Raw genomic sequence first — 16,706 nt, forward strand, 5'->3', positions numbered from 1 at the left:
GGCGCCTCGGTTGGGCCTGGTGCTGAAAGCTGCGGTCTGGAGGGGATCTGGCCCGCCGCTCGACGGTGACTGAAGGAGCCTGGCGGGAAGGGGCCCGACGGTGTGGAGGGCTTGAGACGGGTGCCCCGGCACTCGGACTGGTGACGGCGACACCTGGCACTGCGGAGGCCCTGACCCCTAGCCGAGGTACGGCGGACTCCTTGTTGGGGCCGGATCATCTGGCCCCCTGTGCGTGACTAACGGGGGCCGGGGGTGGAACTTATTTCACGGCGGGGCACCTCGGAGGCCCCGGAGGTGTCGCCGGGCCTAGTCGGTGTGGCTTGCTCCGCCCGGCCGCCATTTTGTCCCCGAAGGAGCAGTGGTGGCGACCTCCGCTGAGCCCTGGATGCTGGCTGCACACGACCTCCCGATATTGCTGTCTTGACTACCGGAGGGATGAGCTGTTGGGACCCCCTCGCTGCGGCCCCCTTGGTTGTCTCACGCTAGCTCTTGCGGCTGACGGTGACCGGGCTCGGCCGCCATTTTGTCACCTGTGACGCAGCGACCTCACTTGTGGGGGATCCCCCGGCCCGAGTGCTTGCCGGCGGCTGAGCATCTCTGGGGCGCCTGGATCGGGGCCCGACTGCGGAGCTGACGATGGCTGGGAAAGGAGGCCCGAAGAAAGGGGACCGTACTCTGCCGGACATGCTTGGCAGGGCCCAGCACTTGCGGGACAGGACACAGCCCTCGCCGGGGCCCTCCCGGGCTCCGGCGGATGTGACTGGAGGGGAGCCACCCGTCACGAGGGCCTTCATGGAGGAACTGTTTAGCTCCCTCAGGGAGGACTTCCAGACACTGAAGCGGGAGGTGGCCAGCGAGGTCCGAGAAGTGCGCAGAGAGGTGGAGGGCCTAGGTGAGCGTGTGGAGGCGGTGGAGACGGAGGGCCAACAGCGAGCGGAGGAGATAGTCCACCTCCAGCAGGACGTTCTTCGCCTCCGGGAACAGTGTGTGGAGCTCCAGGCCCACTCTGAGGACCTCGAGAACAGATCTCGGAGGAACAACATCCGAGTGCGTGGCGTGCCGACTGCGGATGAGGGGTCCGATCTGGGGGGCTATCTGCGGGCCCTGTTCCGAGAAATCCTGGGGGAGGCCGCGGACTTTCCCATCAGCATCGACAGGGCGCATAGGGTTGGCCGCCGGCGCCAGCCATCGGCACCCCCACCGGACATTCTGGCCTTCCTGCCCGACTTTCCACTAAAGGAGCGTATCATGGCTGAAGCCCGCAGGAAACAGCCCCTGACCTTTCGGGATCGGCCGGTGGCGCTGTACCAGGACCTCTCTGCCATCACTCTACAGAAACGCAGGTCCTTTAGGATTGCCACTGACTTTTTGCGCGAGCATGAGACGCCGTACTCTTGGGGTCACCCCTTCCGCTTGATCTTTCGGTGGAACGGGGTATTGCATCAGCTACGCTCCTTGCAAGACATCTGTGGTGTCCTGGGGCTCACGGCAGCGGAGGAAGAGGGAGCTACGCCGTCGTGGAGGTCCTCGGAGGGACGGAATCGGCGGAGGTCATCGAGGCGGCGCTCAGCGACCAGTGCAGGGCGCCCGGACTCCCCTACCATTAGGGCGGACATGGCAGACGCCCTGAGGGCGGCGGCCGGGGACTCGATCGGCTCCTCTAGCGTGGCCTTGACGGCCTAACATACACTCCGGGGGGAGATGTCTTTAGCTTTTTAACATGCTTGGCACGGGGCGGGGGGGTTGGGGGGGAGCGGGCGGAGGTGAGTGGCTGGACGTCCACTTTGCTATTTTCTACGGACTTGCCCGTTTTGGGGCTTGACTGAGACTATGGGGTGTTTGAGTTTGGGGATGGCTAGTTGCCAAGGTTGTGTTTTGGGTGGGGGAGGGGGTTGTTTTGGGGTTGGGAAGGTCCCGTCCGATGTTGTCTTTGCCCGCTTTGTCTTGGCTTGTCCCGCGCTGCGGCCCCGCGCGCCCCACCCGCTGATTCCCTACCCATTGCATGGCGCTCCCGATCCCTGCGAGGAATGCCGGGCCTAAAGGTAGTGACCCTTAATGTTCAGGGTCTGAATAACCCGGTGAAGCGCAGGGCGATCCTGTCGTTGCTGGAGGGGACGCAGGCGGACATTTGCCTTTTGCAGGAGACACACTTATTGCCCCGAGACTGCCACAGGATGCGCTCTGCTAAGTTCCCCACCCAGTTCTTTTCCTCGGCAGCGAACAAGACGGCAGGGGTAGCCATTCTCCTAGCGAGCTCCTTTCGGGGGGAGGTGTTGCATAAGTGTGCTGAACAGAAGGGGAGGCTCCTTGCGTATCGCATGAGCCTGGGAGGCATAGCATTTACGGTTGGCTCCGTTTATAGCCCAAACGAGCACCAGGAGCGCTTCCTAGACTCCGCGCTGGTGGATGTCACTGCTTCCCCGGACCGACACGTTATCTTGGGCGGAGACCTCAACATTGTCTTTGACTCTGGGATGGACAGATCGGCGCAGCGCCTCCCGCAGACGGGGGAGCTGTCCCAGGCTGGGAAGGCCCGAATTGCGGACATGGACTTGCATGATCTCTGGCGCTCCCTGCACCCCACGGATAGGGACTACTCTTTCTTCTCGCACGCACACCGCACTTACTCACGGCTGGACTACCTCCTGGTGAGTGGACCGATGCGTGCCGCTGCCACGGCGGCGGACATCGGGGTCCTGACCCTGTCTGACCACTCTCCAGTTATCGGCGTTTTCCAGTGGCCGGCGGCCTCCCCCTCTCGGGGGGTGTGGCGCCTCCGGGACACACTTCTACACAAAAAATCGGTGGTGCAACGCATCGGGGAGGTCATACAGGACTATCTCACTCACAATAGCAACACTGACACCTCGCAGGCGACACAGTGGGCGGCATTGAAGGCCGTCCTACGGGGGGAATTCATCTCTATCTCTGCAGCCGAGAATAAGGAGCGACAACTGAAGAGGGATGAGTTGACGGCTCAAGTTCGGGAGCTTGAGCAGGTCCACCGCCGTACGGGAGCGCCGAGGGTCTGGAGGCAGTTGAAGGCAGCGAGGAAGCTCCTCTCGGCTCTGGATCTTGATAGGGCGGAGTACGCCACCTTACGTTTGAAACATGCCTACTACACTGGGGGGGACAGATGTGGCAAGCTCCTAGCACACCGGCTCCGGGTCGCGCAACAGCGCAGCGTCGTGAAAGAATTGGTGGGCGCGGACGGGGGGGTTGTCTCCGGGGACGCGGAAGTAGCGGAGTCTTTCCGCGGCTTCTACGAGGCGCTGTATGCTGCGGAGCCCTCCCCGCCACGGGAGACCGATAGCTATTTGGAGTCGGTGACCCTCCCGGTACTGGACCCGGCTCAGGCTGACCACCTGGAGCGGGACATCCATGTGGAGGAAGTGATTTCAGCTATTGCGCGGCTGAAACATGGCAAGGCCCCGGGCCCGGACGGGTTCACGTCGCTATTCTACAAGACTTTTTGCACGGCCGTGGCCCCTGTCCTTACGCGGCTGTTTAACTCTTTCTCCGCACCGGGAGCCATCCCTCCGGATCTCCTGAGGGCGACGGTCGCGGTAATCCCGAAGCCTGGGAAGGACCGGGCCCTTTGCGGCTCATACCGGCCCATCTCTCTCCTAAATGTCGACCTCAAGTTGTACACGGGGATTCTCGCAGCCAGGCTGGGTCCACACCTCCCCGACCTGGTGGAGGCGGACCAGGCTGGTTTTGTGCCCGGTAGACAGACGGTTGACAACACCAAGAGGGTGACACATGTTCTGGAGAAGGCCTCAAGGATCTCGGGGGAGCGGATGTTGTTGTCCGTTGATGCAGAGAAGGCCTTCGACAGAGTTCACTGGCCGTATCTTGAGCGGGTCCTTAAGAAACTGGGAATCGGCGATAAGTTCCGCACCATGGTATTTAATTGCTATAAGCATCCTTCAGCGTCGGTGCGGGTAAACGGGTGTAGCTCTGGTAGCTTTGCCATCGAGCGCGGCACGCGGCAGGGCTGCCCTCTCTCGCCGCTCCTGTTTGCCCTCTACATGGAGCCGTTTGCTCAGAGGATTCGTGACAATCCGGATGCTGTCGGGGTCCGGATGGGCCAGTACGTCCACACCGTCAGTCTCTATGCGGACGATGTCCTGCTGACTTTGGACGACCCTAGGAGGTCGCTGCCTACTTGCCTCCGAGAGTTGGACGCCTTCGCGGGGGTGGCCGGCTTCAAAATGAATATGAGCAAGTCGATGGCACTGGACGTGTCCCTGGCTGCGGAAACCAGGAGGGATCTTCAACGGCTCTTCCCCATGCAGTGGTCCTCGTCCACGGTGCCGTATCTGGGGATTCTGCTGGCGCCTACACTGTCGGAGATGGCTACGGCCAATTATGCCTCCCTCAGCAGGAAGATCAAGGACGAGCTTGGCCGCTGGAACAAGGGCCTGCTGTCCTGGCTGGGGCGAATCGCGGCGGTCAAAATGACGGTGCTGCCCCAGATACTATATCTTTTCCGGGCCCTTCCACTCCAACCCCCGGTGGGCTGGATACGACAAATGCAGGCTGACATCTCCCGCTTTGTCTGGCAGGGCCGCAGGCCACGCATGAAGAGGGTCCTCTCCACGCTTGCTCCGGAAGCGGGGGGTCTCGGCATTCCGGACCTCCGTAAGTACTTTCAGGCGGCACAGCTCCGCTATCTGGTGGAGTGGAGCAGGTGGGAGTCCGACAAACATTGGCTCTTCCAAGACCAGGCAGTGGCGGGCCGCACCTTACAAGAGGTTCCATTCCTGCGCCGCGCGCACCGCCCCGCTAATCTTTACGCTTCCTTTGTTACGCGGGTCCCCCTGCGTGTGTGGGACGCGGTCTGTGAGGCCCGGGGCCTTACCACCTTCCCTTCGCCGCTCACGCCCATTGCGGGCAACCCGGACTTCTCCCCTGGGATGGAGCCGGGGGTTTTCTCCCACTGGGTGCAGGCGGGCTGCGGGGCACTCTTCCAGATCTATGGCCCGGAAGGAGTGGTTCCTTTTCAGCAACTCCGCCAGGAGTTCGGCCTGACGGAGCTGGACAGATTGCGCTACATGCAAGTTCGGCACTGGGCCCTCCACCCTCAGGTGCGTGCCGCCGCTGCCCGTCCAATTACACCGTATGAGCGGTGGTTGGCTACTCGGACCTCCGACGCTAAACTGATCACTGATCTGTACAAACACCTACAACCCCCGCCGTTTCACTACTACAATCCGGGGAGGGAGCGTTGGCACAGGGAATTGGGTAGGACACTCAGCCACAAGGAATGGGACAAAATTGCGTATCGGGCGCGGCACTCTGCATACCACACAGGCCTTACGGAAACCTTCACTAAAGTGTCCACCTACTGGTACTACACCCCGGAGAGACTGTATGAAATGCATAGACACACTGACAAGGGGTGCTGGCGGAGCTGCGGGCAGGAAGGTACCCTTACACACATCCTATGGGATTGCCCAGTGCTGACCGCCTACTGGAAGGAAGTTCTGGACGAGGTGGATGAGCACTTTGGCATAGAGCTGCCGCGCCTCCCGGCGTATGTCCTGCTGGGCCTCCCCAATGACCTAATGTACCCACTGAAGTCCCGCAGGGGTAGGCAGATTGCGATAGCGCTGGGGTCTGCGGTTCAGAACATTCTGATCCACTGGCGCACATCCACCGCCCCCTCCATCACCGGTTGGTTGCACAGACTCTGGCATGTGCTGGGGATGGAGAAGCTGTCGCTTACGGTTGCGGGGGAGATAGACCAATTTGAGGAGCTATGGCAACCCTTTCTAGCGCTGCTGTCCACTGAATTCCGGGAGCTCACCTGCCCGAGGTATCTTAGGCTTCTCAGGCTGCGGCCGCCGGTGACCCCGGCGGACTAGCTTACATGTGAGATGGGGACCCCCGGCGGGGGGGGGGGGGGCTGTGCGGGGCTTCCTGGTTAGGGCTGCTTTGCTGCGGGACCATAGGACGGGGGGAGGGGGGAGTGTTGTTGTTTTTGTACTGGGAGGATGGGGGATGGGAGGGGGGGGACTGTGTTCTGTTGAGGGGTTGATTGGGGGGGGTTTTTATTGCTCTGCTTTTGGGTGTCGGATACGCGCGTGGGATTCCACAGCTTGTAATTCTAGCGTTCATTTACTGTGTTCTTCCCTCTGAGCCAACGCTTCACCTATTGCCAACCCTCTGGAGATGCATCCCTTCTTCTTTGACTGTATTCCACGTATCCTGCCTCCTGTCCCCCTCCCCCATGGTTTGTTTTGTCTCAATAAAAACGTTTTAAACACAAAATCTACAGCTAGGCACTTTGCAAAAAAGGGCAATTTTTCACTGTGAAAATGTGATGTGTCCATGTTGCGTTTTGGGCCGTTTCCTGTCATGGGCACTAGGCCAACCCACACAGTGAGCTACAGTTTCTCTCGGAAGACTTTGGGGAATGTGGGGTAAGTAGAATTTTGTGGATCCACACAGATTCCAGAACTTTCTACCACAGAAATGTGAGGAAAATGTGTTTTTTTGACAAGTTCTGAGGTTTGCAAGGAATTCTGGGTAACAGAACCTGGTAAGAGCCAGACAAGTCACCCCATCCTGGATTCCCCTGGGTGTCTGGTTTTCAGAAATGTATAGGTTTGCTTGGTTTCCCTAGGTGCCGGCAGAGCTAGGGTTCAAAATCTACAGCTATGCACTTTGCAAAAAAAGGGTCAGTTTTCACTGTGAAAATGTGGTTTGTCCACGTTGCATTTTGGGCCATTTCCTGTCATGGGCACTAGGCCTACCCACACAAGTGTGGTACCATTTTTCTCGCAAAGCTTTGGGAAATGCGGGGTGGGTTGAATTTTGTGGATCCTCGCAGATTCCAGAACTTTCCACCACAGAAAGTTGAGGAAAAGGTGTTTTCTTGAAAACATATTTTGAGATTTGCAAGGGATTCTGGATAAGAGAACCTGGTGAGAGCCAGACAAGTCACCCCATCCTGGATTCCTCTGGGTGTCTCGTGTTAAAAAATGTATAGGTTTGCCAGGTTTACGTAGGTGCCGGCAGAGCTAGGGTTCAAAATGTACAGCTATGCACTTTGAACAAAAAGGGTCCGTTTTCACTGTGAAAATGTGGTGTGTCCACGTTGCGTTTTGGGCCGTTTCCTTCCGCAGGCACTAGGCCTACCCACACAAGTGAGTTACCATTTCTCTCGTAAGACTTAGGGGAATGCGGGGTGGGTAGAATATTCTGGATCCATGCAGATTCCAGAACTTTCCACCACAGAAATGTGAGGAAAATGTGTGGAGTTTTTTTTTTACAAATTTTGAGGTTTGCAAGGGATTCTGGGTAACAGAACCTGGTGAGAGCCAGACAAGTCACCCTATCCTGGATTCCCCTGGGTGTCTAGTTTTGAAAAAAATTCATAGGTTTGAAATGTTTCCCTAGGTGCTGGCTGCGCTAGGACCCAAAATCCACAGGTAGGCACATCCTGAAAAAAAGTCAGTGCCTAGTGGGCTTTCTGCCACCATGGGGAGGGGGAAATCTGGGGCTATTGCCCCAATACGCCCCCAAGGGGGCAGAATGACTGTGGTTATTCTTTGGGGGGTGGGGCATTGGGATGCCCATTCTGGGAAGCCCCCACACCTACTAATAGAAAAGCCAGCATAATCGCTGGCGCCTAGTGGACTTTCTGCCCCCCAGGGGGCAGATTAGCGGCTACTGCCCCCATCTGCCTCCTGGGGGGAGCGCAGAAAGGCGGTGGAATCTTTTTTTTGGGGGGTGGGGCACTGGCATGCCCATTGACTATTTTAGGCGCGCATTTCGGCCAGCGTTTTCATTAGACAGAGCTCTGAGGCGGATGCCGGGAGCGAGATAGATTTTAGATATATGTTTAAAATTGTATTGTATTGCGTCGTGATTTCCTGTGTATTTTTAGAAGGAACCTCACCTCATTGCTCCCTTGTAATTCCCCTCACCACGCAGCCGAGTCAGGCGCTGCAGTGGGTGGAAGGAGAAGCGCCATGACCCCCGGGCACCGCCCACTCACCTAGGCCACGCCCCCTATCTGCTATATATAAGGATGTGCTGTTTCCGGAAGCGCAGCGGACGGGCGCAGCGGGCGCGCTGGCGGTGCGCCGAAGGCGCGCCAAAGGCAAGCCCGTCTGCGCCCGTCCGCGACCAACCGGGACCAGGGACCACAATCCCTGGCCCCCACTTACCGCAGGTCAGGACGTATAGCTCAGCAGACATCCATAACATAGGGGCTATGGTGGCTGTTCACTGCGCACACATCTATTCACCAGCTGAACTTCCCCCCCATTGCCTTGGATGTAAACACTCTTTCTATAACACCACAGTATTAGCCACGACGCAGGAGTACCACATGTATTTGCTAAATTGCAGGTCACTCCCGAGACATAGCACACAAATCGCCCTACTGCTAGAGGAGCGCAAGCCGGACGCCGTCTTTTTGACGGAAACATAGCTCACCCCCCAATCAGAGCCACACATAATCTCAGCCTTACCCTCTGGCTTTCAAATCCACAGACTGGACCGGACAGAGGGGAGAGGAGGAGGTTTGGCTATTATACTGAAAGACCAGTACCAATGCCGCACTACAACTGAAACCATCCCCGAATGCGAGAGCTTAGCATTTAGTATTGACTTCACTGCTAATAGCTCTTTCTCTGGCACTCTAATATACCGTCCCCCAGAGCCGGCCAAAATGTTCCACAGATCTCTTCCAGACATCATAGCTAAACGAGCCATGTCTTTAGCTAACTATACAGTGCTAGGAGATCTTAATTTCCATTTCAATACTCCCACAGACCATACTGCTATGGAACTAACAGATGATCTGGCAGCCTTACAGTTAATCCAGCAGGTCACAGCCCCTACCCATGAAAAGGGCAATTTACTTGACCCGATCTTTAGCAACTGTACTGAGCTGATGGTGGGCCAACCCACTCCCCTTCCCTGGTCCGATCACTTCTTAGTCCCGCTGACCTGGTTCACTCGTAAATCCCCCCCGCCCGCCCCCCAAGTGAAAGCTAAGATGAACTGGCCTAAACTTCCCATGGAGGTGTGGTGCAGCAACTTAGATTCCACCCGCCCATCCCTCTGCACAGACCCCAACTTGGCGAATAAGGATTATGAGGGTTGGATCACTAACTCATTGGAGACTATTCTCCCTTGTCGGAGATTTACATCAAAGAGGCTGCATAAATCAGCTCCCTGGTTCTCAGACACCTTAAGGGAGAAAAAACGCCTCTGTAGGAAACGAGAGAGAGTGTGTCGCCTAGATTTCCTACCCGAAAAAAAGCTTCAATATAGAGAGGCAATCAAGGCCTATAGAGATGGGGTAAGGACGGCCCAGGCTGCCTACTTCGCAGATAAAATTATGGAAGCTAAATCCAAACCCAAGGAAATCTTTCACTTGGTAAAAAAATGCACTAGATTAAACACAGCCATACCCCTGCCAAAAACGCAAGATCAGTGCAACGAGCTAGCGGAATTCTTCCATAATAAAGTTTCCCAGATTTATTCTTCTTTTCCGACAGTAGCCTCAAATTCTGGAGGAGCTGAGCAAACACTCTCGAGTCACTCCACTCTACCAGACCAGCCAACTCTTGAACATTTCCCACCTCTAGACCTCGACACCTTGAATAAACTGGCTTGGCAAGTCAAATCTGGCTCTCCACTTGACCCAGCTCCACCGGAGATCATATTGCGGGCAAGTCAAATCACTCTGCCCGAAATCTTGGATCTATTAAATTCTTCCATCTCATCTTGCATAGTGCCCACTGTATGGAAAAGAACCATGGTACGGGCACTATTAAAAAAACCGAATCTTGACCCAGAAGATCACGCCAGTTATCGCCCAATCTCATTGCTCCCTTGGGCAAGTAAGATCTTGGAAAAACACATAAATACCCAGCTAATTCAGTTCCTTGAGAACAACCTGCTATTAGACACGACCCAGACAGGCTTTAGACCCAAGCACGGAACTGAAACTGCGCTGTTGGCAGTCACCGAAGAGTCACGGAGGATACTGGATCAAGGAGGATCAGTGGCAGTGATCCTCCTTGACCTAAGTGCAGCCTTCGACACGGTCAGTTATACCACCTTACTGAACCGTCTCCTCAACATCGGGGTAACAGGCAATGCACTGAGGTGGCTTGATTCTTTCCTGACTAACAGATCTTTCCAGATCTTTGACGGGGACACAGTGTCAGTCAGCAAATCACTGAGTTGTGGGGTTCCGCAGGCCTCCTCCTTGAGCCCTGCGTTGTTCAACATATACATGAGACCACTGGCTGGGGTCGTCGAACCGCACGGCATTAAGATCATATCATACGCGGACGATACCCAGCTAGTGGTTTCATTGACGCAGGAGGGCAACAGGCAAACCCCGCAAGGCCTGATGAAATGTCTAGAGGAGGTTAAAGGGTGGATGACAGCTTCCTCCTTAAAGCTCAACGGGGATAAAACTGAGCTTATGCTCCTGGGCCCAGTGTCGCCAGTGCCATTTATCTCCTTATGGCCTTCCTGCCTGGGCACTCCCCCTACCCCCAAAGAAAGTGTAAAGAGCCTGGGAATTTGGTTGGACAAAAGTCTTACATTTACCCCCCAGGCCACTAAGCTATCTGCCACATGCTTCGGCCTGCTCAGAACACTCAGGAAAGTTTTGCCCCTTTTACCAATGGAGGCCAAACAGGTGGCAGTACAAGGCCTGATACAGTCCCGGCTGGATTTTAATAACGCTCTCTACGTGGGAGCCCCTGAGATGACCCTATGGAAGCTACAGGTGGTGCAGAACTGCGCAGCCCGTACCCTGCTTAAGATCCCACGTACGCAGTCAGCCAGACCTGGACTAAAAAGTCTACACTGGCTGCCGGTGAAGCAGAGAGTGGCTTTTAAGGCATTGTGTATTTCACATCGAGCCTTCTGGAAAACAGGTCCAGCAATAAATGACAACCTAGTCACCCGCTACCACCCAAGCAGAAATCTTCGCTCCACGGAGGCTTTCTTGGCCGTGGTGCCGAAAGTTAAGAGAGCTAGAACTGGAGGCAGGATGTTCACCCTGAACGCCTCAAAACTGTGGAACTCACTTCCTCTACAACTCCGGTCCAACCCTAACTTGCTCTCCTTTCGCAAACAATTGAAGACCCTTCTGTTTGCCAGGTCCAACGAGTCCTAAACTTCTGCTGCACCGCCCAGCCCTGTCTACATACCTAGCGCTTGGACGCCCGTGGGGCAGCAATCGCGCTATACAAATCGATATACAATACAATACAATACAATCTTGGGCAGCCCCCACCCCGAAATGAAATGTAAAAAAAAAAACTGTTGTCTAGTGGGCATTCTGCCCCTCCCGGGGGCAGATTTGGGGCTACTGCCCCCATCTGCACCCCGTGGGGGCAGAAAGACTCTAATTGTGCAGGGGGTGGGGGCATTGGTGTGCCTACCCTAATTTATGTGGTAAAAAAAAATCCCTGGTTCTAGTGGGCTTTCTGTCCCCCATGGGGGGGCAGACTGGTGGCTGGAGCCCTCATCTGCCCCCAAGGGGGGGGGGGGCAGAAAGACTGAATTTAGCCCAACATTTATGGGGGAGCACAGGCCCTTGCACAGAGGGCCTCTCCCCCCTCCCTGGTGCCTAGCATGACTGCTCCAAGTTAATAGTGCCTACAGTGACATTAAACAGTTCTTTTCTAGTAGCCGCAGCTTCAGCAGTTCTGCACCATGGAGACGGTCACTATGGGAACACCACCACAGACAGGTGTTTCGGCTCATGCTCTCCTGAGCTCGCGGCTACCAGCTTCAATCCCGCTGCTCGTGGAAACCTCCCAACGACTCCACTGGTAAGCTATTCATGAAAAACAGTGATTGCCACGAGTGCGACCCTTTTTTTTAGGTTGAAATGTCCACACCATAGTCTTCCTGCAAGCATCCTGTCACTCACTAAGCTCTCCCCGGGGACCGACTTATGCCCCCAAACTAATTTCTTACCAAAAACGCTGAAAGCAGGCAACACGCTCACACTTGATGGAGGTGAAGGTTTCAAAACATCTATCCTTATCCCAACTGAAGCGCAGGTAGAAAAATGTAGCACCAACTGGTACCTTCAAAACGAACACTGGTGGTTAATCTTGAGCACATGTCCAATTTATTTCTGCAAGGACATTTTGAATGCTTCCGGTTGCACTTGAAATAAAGCTGCCAGTGCACCTAATATCCTCTGTAACTGCAGTGAACAACACGATTCTTAAACATGTCTTCAACAAAGTTTCCAAACACCAGATAATTGCAGGCAAGCATCAATCCTCACAGGTTAAACGCCCAATACTTCAGTTCTGTAAGCTGTCTGACAGGTTAAAAATCCAAACTCAATTCAGTAGGCTGTCTATGTTCACCCCTGACCTCAAGAACTCCAAGAAAGAATGCCGCGCCCGCGAGAAGACGTGGCGCCTTAACCAAACCGAAGAGAACATGTCAGCTCTCAAGGACGCCACCCGCCAACACCACCAACACCTCCGCGCCGCACGAAAAACAGCCTACCGGAACAGACTTGACAACAACGCCCACAACAGCAAGGAACTATTTGGCATCGTCAAAGAGCTCTCCAACCCGGAAGCAGAAAACAACTCCATCCCTCCCTCACAGGACCTCTGCGACTCCCTCGCAACCTTCTTCCACCACAAGATCACCGACATATACAACAGCTTCCCGACCGCCGACACAGGCCCCCCTCCGGAACCTGCCACCGACACCACCACCATCCTCACCTGGAACCCTACCACCACCGAGGAGACCACCCGCATAATGAACTCGATCCACTCCGGATCCCCATCGGACCCCTGCCCGCACCACATCTACCACAAGGCCGACGACATCATCGCACCGCACCTCCGAGACGTCATCAACGCCTCCCTCACCGCCGCCACCTTCCCGGAGAGCTGGAAACACGCAGAGCTCAACGCCCTCTTAAAGAAACCTACAGCAGATCCCACCGAACTCAAAAACGTCCGGCCCATCTCTCTCCTGCCGTTCCCCGCCAAAGTGATTGAGAAAATCGTCAACGCTCAACTCACCAACGCCCTGGAAACCAACGACTCCCTCGACCCCACACAGTTCGGTTTCAGGGCCAACCACAGCACCGAAACCGCCCTGATCGCAGCAACGGACGACATCAGAGCCCTGACCGACAAGGGAGAGACCGTGGCCCTCATACTCCTGGACCTCTCTGCAGCCTTCGACACGGTCTGCCACCGCACCCTGATACGCCGCCTCAGCAACGCCGGCATCAGAAGCAAGGCCCTGGAATGGATCGTCTCCTTCCTCTCTGGAAGGACTCAGAGAGTCCGCCTTCCCCCCTTCAGATCCACAGCCACGGAGATCATCTGCGGCGTACCTCAAGGATCCTCCCTCAGCCCCACTCTCTTCAACGTCTACATGACCCCCCTGGCGAACATCGCACGCGAACACGGACTCGACCTTATATCATACGCCGACGACACCCAGCTCATCTTATCCCTCACTAACAACCCCACATCAGCTAGGACCAGACTACATGAAGGAATGAAGGAAGTGGCGAACTGGATGACAGACAGCCGTCTGAAACTGAACACAGACAAAACGGAGGTCCTCATCCTCGGCCCCACTCCCACCGCATGGGATGACTCCTGGTGGCCCCCCACCCTAGGCAGCACTCCCCAACCCACCGACCACGCACGCAACCTCGGCTTCATCCTGGACTCTTCCCTCACCATGACCAGACAAGTGAACTCGGTGACCTCGGCATGTTTCAACACCCTCCGCATGCTCCGCAAGATCTTCCACTGGATCCCCACCGACACCAGGAAGACCGTCACCCACGCCCTCGTCACCAGCCGCTTGGACTACGGGAACACCCTGTACGCCGGCATCACCACCAAGCTGCAGAGGAAACTCCAACGGATCCAGAACGCTGCCGCAAGACTCATCCTGGACATCCCTCGCCACCACCACATCTCCGGACACCTGAAAAAACTCCATTGGCTACCCGTCAACAAGCGGATCACCTTCCGACTACTCACCCACGCACACAAAGCCCTTCACAACCTCGGACCCAAACTCATCAACAACCGCGTCTCCTTCTACACTCCCCCGCGCACTCTGCGCTCCACCGGACAGGCTCTGGCAGCCGTACCCCGCATCCGCAAAGCCACCGCCGGAGGAAGATCCTTCTCTTTTCTAGCAGCGAAGACCTGGAACTCTCTGCCCAGCCACCTTCGTGCCATACCTGACCACCTCTCCTTCAGAAGGCAGCTCAAGACCTGGCTCTTCGAGCACTGACCCCCCCCCCCCCCTCCCAGCGCCTTGAGACCCTTGATGGGTGAGTAGCGCGCTTTATAAATCCGATTGATTGATTGATTGATTGATTGATTGATTGATTGATTGATTGTGTAGTTTCTTAGCCGTTTCACGTGTGGTTCTTTTTTTCTAATCGTCACAACATTTGTACTCAAACTAAGGTTCTTGTAGGTAATCAGTCCACAAGTCAGTAGTGCAGATACATTGATAGGTTTAATCAATTACAGGTAAGATGGTAAGTAATGTGGCCCACCGGGAGCAGCACCCTGCTGCTCAGCCCCACTAATTCCAACTGACCACTCATCCAAACAATGCTCTCATGAACATTCCAGTACATCACATTCACACAGGCTGAGCAGCAAGGAACTAAAAGATCACAGAATACAACAGATAGGGCTCCATTCCTTCCACTGTATGTAATTTAATGTAGGTACTATTGAGAGATTGTGTGATTCCCACATAAATATAAAATTCTCAGAATGATTGAAAAACAAGTACTTCACAAAGTTAATACAGGCAAGATTGGTGAAAAATGTCTAAACACCCAATAAACAAAATACCTTCTTTATATAAGAAAGCCAACAAATGCATACCATATTTTCAAGGGCCATACACTCCTGTATGAGTGCCCGCGTAAATTTGACCTCTGGTTTTACCCATATTTAGATCTACATCAAGATGACATATATGGTAATAGAATTCTCAATATAAGATAGCACTAGCTCAGTATGACAGAGATGGATGGAACAGTCCAGGGGGACTGCCAAGAAACTCTGCAGGAAACAGTTCTCAACCATTTGTGGAGCTCCGATGTCTGAGTAGTTCCACAGCCCGACTTCATATAGAGCCACAGATAAACACTTGTTCTTACAGATTGTCTTGATTTCTTCGATTGGTTTGTGAGCCAGGTTTGCTGCAAATCTATGTATGGCCTCAATAGATCTAGAGAGTTGCTGCTGCCTTACATTATGTAAATTCTTCCATGTTAGAGGTGAATCAAGTGGTACTCCTAAATAAGTGAACGTCTTCACCCTACCCACTGATGAGCCACCAAAGAAATTAGATTGTTTTAGGCCCACTTATAATGGTGAATGATTTTGATTAATTGTTGTTCAAATACAGGTCTTTCATAAAACAAGTGAAGTCATCTAGTACTCTCTGCAGCCCATTAGAGCCCTGGCCAGCAGGACTGCATCATCCACATATTGCACGACAGGAACTGGACATTTGCTCAAATGTGGGAATATCCTTTCTATTTATTTCAAAATGATCCCCTAAACCATTCATGTACACAGTAAAGAGAAAGTAGTATAAAAAATCTCATCTGTGAAAACTGGCATATCCTTAATGATAATTAAAAGATAATATTGCAGAAACCGATCTTCGCATTCAGGCGGAACAAAAGTTTACTGAACTCTCTAGTCCATACATACAGAGATGAGAGTATCAACCAACAGGCTACCTGGAGTATGACTAGAGCTGTTGGCAATCACAAGTGTGGCCACTGTAGTGTGTGTAATCAATGCTTGGAGGGTAAGATGACTGAGCACAATAGCGTCAAGATGGTTACCAGAACACTTATGAACTGTCGAAGGAGCAATGGACCGAAGAGATGTCTGCAGACTAGTAGTATTCCGACAGGACTGAGAAAAAAATATCTGACAATATATGCCTTGAGAAAGCTCATGGCTGGAAAACCACATGGGCGAAACACATATCAGCTGTTCATTTCTTGTACCATCCGCATCACTTGATTAGAAATAAATTCAGGGCTTGCTGCACATGATCTCTCGAATATGGGGAATTTATTCCAAGAACCAAGTTATAACAAGTAGGATCTGTCTCCTTATTCACAATTGGTTCTTAATTTTGGTGGACCTTGGGGTGTAACCACCTGACAGGTTATCCTGCATCAGTATAGTGAAAGAGGGTCTTGACTGGTTGCATGTGCACCCCATCAGCTATACATCCCGCAAAACATTACCTGAAATAGCAATGTAGTTTACATCCTACTGTGCCAGTGTAGACTTGAATATGTAGGTGAAAGAAGCAGAGAATTAAGATTACGCATACAGGAACATAGATCAGCCGTTAAGGGGAAATATGTTCCCCCTTGTGGAACATATTTTTCCAGAAAAACATGGGTATATGGATTTCCATTGGTTTATCCTGGAAAAAATAAAATGCAACAGAAGATGTGGAAATGTAGATGAAATAAGAAAACTTAGAGAGCAGTGGTTCATATCTAGATGTAATACAGAAAGAAGGGCCTAAATGCTACTGAGGACTGGAAAAAGTCATTAAATGAAGGATATTTTTTGTTTTGCATTCTGTATGCACTCCTTGTCACCTACCAGGTCTTCTGATTGGGGGCCCTCATACCAAATCTGTCC

This window comes from Triturus cristatus, chromosome 2_2 (genome assembly GCF_964204655.1).
Source record: "Triturus cristatus chromosome 2_2, aTriCri1.1, whole genome shotgun sequence".
Lineage (NCBI taxonomy): Eukaryota > Metazoa > Chordata > Amphibia > Caudata > Salamandridae > Triturus > Triturus cristatus.